Source organism: Carlito syrichta, unplaced genomic scaffold (genome assembly GCF_000164805.1).
Source record: "Carlito syrichta isolate Samal-C Ts95f unplaced genomic scaffold, Tarsius_syrichta-2.0.1 Scaffold315946, whole genome shotgun sequence".
Lineage (NCBI taxonomy): Eukaryota > Metazoa > Chordata > Mammalia > Primates > Tarsiidae > Carlito > Carlito syrichta.
Window position 1 is genome coordinate 374,019 of NW_007260042.1, and position 4,839 is coordinate 378,857.

A 4,839-nucleotide genomic window follows, 5' to 3' on the forward strand; every position below is an offset into this window, starting at 1 on the left:
ACCCGCCCAGAACGCGCTGACGTCAGCCGCTTCTCCGAAGGGTGACGTAAGCGCGCCACGGGGAAGCCGAGACCGCTGATAGAATGTTCGGAGTTTCGATGCCTTAAAGGGACCGAGCCTGAGCGCTTGAGAGGTCTTGGGGGTCGACTCCACTCACCCATTCATCTTACACTCCTTTGTACTTAAGAGTGTTTACTGTTGAGATGGTGATGAAAACAGAACAACTGTCACTGGAGGCTCCTTGAAGTCCCAGACCTTCGTCCTGGAAGCCCTCCTGGATTCACCAGATGTACGTCTCACTTGTCCTCATCCTGACCGAAAAGTCAGGAAGAGTTTTCTATGGCTCTTGACCTCCGAGCCTTTCACTTGCCTCTCAGCATATGTGTATGCCTCTGCTGGTGGAGAAAGGTTGTGGTTTAAGTATATGTTTCTGAAATCCACCATCTTGGGCCAGCTAGGCCCATTTATCCGTTGTGACTGTGCCTAAGCTGTCATTAGCCATGTGACCAGAAACCAGTCCCTTAACATCTCTGGGTGTAAAATTCATGGTCTGTTCTCTAAATCTTCCCCTAATGCTATTGCCTGTGGAAGCTTCCAGAGGGCAGGATTCCTGTCCGGCACTTGATCATTCATCACGGTCATGCCCCCACAGGGATAACTGTACTGAGGTTTATTCTGTGCCAAGTCTTCATGATCCTTTATCCTCCGTCTTGTAATCCTCTTGTCTTCTCTTGGAGATAGGTGTTAGCTTCCCATCTTATTGGTAAGAAAGGAAATCGAGGCATAAGATTAAATTATGTTTTCCTAGGTCACACAGCTAAGGATTGGCCAGCTGAAAGTCATTCCCAGGTCAATCAGACTCCAAAGTCCATGTTTTTGGTGATAAAGGCAGGCTGTGAAATATGTGCCTTATTCTGGGTCTGTGAGTCCCTGGAGCCAACTTTTCCCTTTTTGTTAATAACACAGTCTCGGTACCTCTAAACAGGTAACCCGCTCCATGCCAGAAGGCCTCCAGAGAAGGATGTGTCAGGCCTCAGGGCTCAGACTAGGGCTAGGTGAGTGAGGGGTTGTCACAGGCAGGTACCCCTCCTGCACCTGCTCGACCTGACAGCGAGTGCCCCTTCAGTCTTGCACCTTAGACATCTCACTTGGCTCACCTTTTGCCCAGCCCTGCCAATCCTACCCTGGACTCTTTTTTTTTTCCTTTCTGGAAACTACAGAGGCCATCCTGCTAAAAGAGTCCCCGCCTGACATAGTAGTGGCCAGATCTGCCCATGTGCAGAAGACATGCCTTGTTTCTCCTCTGTCACAATCCCCTCTGAAGTAGAAGACAACAGAAAATTTCCTATTGGATCAGCATGTTTATGCCAAAAAACAAATTAGAGACAATAGCTTCTCAAAGTTTTGAGCAAAATGATGGTAACTGTGTACTGGAAATGGAGTCAAGTGCGCAAGTTGACAATCATGACTGGCCTTTGGCTTAGTGTCACAGCCCCATCCTCAGACGGCACATGCCAGATGCATCAGAAACACCTTCCTCCCCCAGCTCACTCCTGGGAGACTTTTAAAACGGACTCCTCTCCTCTCTCCAGGCTCCAACCACTACCAGACTCGCTCCTTTGTGGCTCCAGCTCCTGCCCCTTTTGCTGAAAGGAAGCATTGCCCACTGCCCTTCCTTTCTGCCAGGCTTTCTAGTGCCTGTGGCCAAACACCTTGCATATGTTCCTCAGGAGACAGAGAAAACCACAGCAGCCTCAGGTATTGGGGAGGTGCATTCTGTGGGGATAGCAGCTTCTTCCTCTGTGTTTGGAATGGACACACAGACACACAAACTCAGAGCAGTGTTCTACCTTCAGGTCAGTCAGGCAAGTCCCGGTTTTATAGCTGAGTTCCAGATGAGGTAACTTGCTGGGGTCCCATGGCCTGTTAGTGGTAAGGTCATCCTGGTCACCTGACTTCCAGTCAACTCCTTTTCCACGAATCGCACATACCCGTGTTATAAGATTCAGTTAGGGGCCGGACTCTGTGGCTCAGCCTGTAATCCCAGCACTTTGGGAGGCCGAGGCGAGTGGATTGCCTGAGCCCGTGGGTTTGAGACTCACCCAGGCAGCTTGGCAAGACCTCATCTCTACAATAAATCAAAAACTAGCCGGGCATGGTAGCACGCACGTGTAGTTCCGGCTACTTGGAAGGCTAAGGCAGAAGGATCGCTGGAGCCCAGTAGGTTGAGGCTGTGGGGACCCAGAGCATGCCACTACACTCCAGTCTGGGGCGACAGAGTGAGACTCCAACTCAAAAAGAAAAAAAGATTCAGGTAGGACAACAGGTATGGATGTGCAAATTGTAACATGTCATATTTAACATGTCATATATATGATGGAAAGAATGATAATACATAAAGTAAATATAGATATGAAATTATAGGAAGGGATTGGAGAACACGATTTCTGAGGACCAGTGGCTCTTTCCTCTTCTCCTTTCCTTCTCTCTCCCATCCTGTTTCAAGTCAGGGAGGGGATTGTTCCTCCTCAGTCCTAGGAATCATTTCCCAGGGGAATGGCACAATGAGCTGGATTGCCATTTTTAAACCTTCAGTAATAATGATCTGGTATGTCATTTCAGGTTTTGACTTTTTGTCTCCTAGCCTTCACTCCCCATCATTTCCCTATCCCCAGAAACCCATTAAATGTCATTAAGAGCCATAAATGTAACTGGCCACTAATGTGGAAGGATTGTGATCTCCAGCAGACAGTCCCGGCAAGCAAAAGAGCTGGAATCCTGGGTCCGTTTCCAGCTGTGATGGTGACTCACTGTGTGACACAAAGCAAAGTGCCACTTTTGTAAAGGGGGAGGCATGGAGCAACAGGACACAAACGACCCACTCTCTGACAGAGTGGAAGGGTTTTCCAGCATCGTGGAAGCTCGGGAGGCCTAGCTGATCTAATTTCATAGTAACTACTTAGCAGTGGATCCTGGAGTCAGCCATGAACTCGGTCTACTTGTCTCCTGCCTCCGAGAGAGACACTTCGATGGCTTGGGCTGGATCGTGGTGCACACCCTTTGTGACATCATTCTCATAGGTTAGGAATGCACCCTGATTATTCCTAACCCCACTTTAATAACTTGTTCTAGATCTGCCCTCCAGGAATTTATTTTAAACTTTCTTTAATCTATTTATATTTCAGCCTGTACAGCCTTTTCAGGCAACAAGTAGATTTACCATTTATGTAAAAGCTCTTAGTTTCTAAAACTCAGAAAGGGTTTGTTATAATAATAATCATTATCATAATTTGGTAATTATAATATAATAGGTTATGCATAATAAATATAATGATTTGAATTTAGAAGGCCTCACTGGTTTCTTGTTTTCAGTCATTCACTATCTTTTATTTATTTGTTTGTTTATTTATTTATTTATTTATTTTGAGTTGGAGTCTCACTCTGTCACCCAGACTGGAATGCAGTGGCCGCTCCCGGCCACCGCAGCCTCGACCTGCTGGGCTCCGGCGATCCTTTCGCCTCAGCCTTCCAAGTAGCTGGAACTACAGGTGTGTGCTACCATGATCGGCTTTTTTTTTTTAAGAGGCAAGGCCTCTTCCCCAAGAGGCAAGGCCAAGTTCCCCAAGCTGGTCTCGAACCCGCAATCACTCAGGCAATCCTCTCCCCTCAGCCTCCAAACTGCTGGAATTACAGGCTTGAGGCACTGTGCCAGGTCCATTCACTATCTTTATCTCCCTGCATACCTCTTCCCCTCCCCCACCAAAAAGTATTTATTAATTGAGTGAGGTGCTGTGATGGATGTAACTCTGTACAAAAACTTACCTAAACAGATCCAGTGTCTTCTAAGGATCTGTCATCTAAGAGCAACATGTGATAAGTGCTTGTCTTAGTCAACTTGGGCTGCTATAACAAAACACCATAGACTGGGTGGCATAAACAACGGACTTTTATTTCTCACAGTTCTGAAGCCTGGGGATTTCAAGAGCAAGGTGGCCTTTACTTAGTGTGTGCCTTTGGAGAGAAGGAGCTCTCCTATCTCTTCTGCTTAGAAGGGCACTAATCCCACCATGAGGGTGTCATCCTCACAATCTAATCTAAACTTCATTGCCTTCCAAAGGCCCCACCTCCAAATACCATCACAGCAGGGGATAGGGCTTCGACATACAATTTGGGGGAAGCACAAACATTCATGCTGTAACACTGCTCAATAAAAAACCCTGTGGTAATTGAGTAGAAATCACATAGACATACAGTCATGCACCACATGGGTCAATGAGAAACTGCATATACAACAGTAGTCCCATACGATTATAATGGAGCTCAAAAATTCCAAACATACGGTAACAAATAACTTAGTACTGTGTTTCAGTTACCTACAGTATTCAGTGCAGTAACATGCTGTATAGGTTTATAGCCTGGGAGCAATAGGCCATACATACAACCTGGGTGTACAGTAGGCTGCTCCATCTAGGTTTTTGTAAGTTCACTCTATGATGTTTGCACAGTGATGAAGTTACCTAATAACGTTTCTCAGACACATTTCTGCATAACTGTATGACATTCTAGAAAAGGCAATACTGTAGAGACAGTGAAAAGATTAGTAGTTGCCACGGTTTAGGGGCTGGGAGAAATGAATAGGCGGCACGCAGAGGATTTTCAGGGCAGCAGAACTATTTTGTAGGATGCTATAATGGTGGATACGTGTCATTAAAAATTTGCCCAAACTCATAAATGTACAGTACCAAGAGTGAAATCCAGTGTAAACTGTTGCAACCTGTTGGGTGATATGATATATATATATATATTTTTTTTTTTTTTGAGTTGGAGTCTCACTCTGTT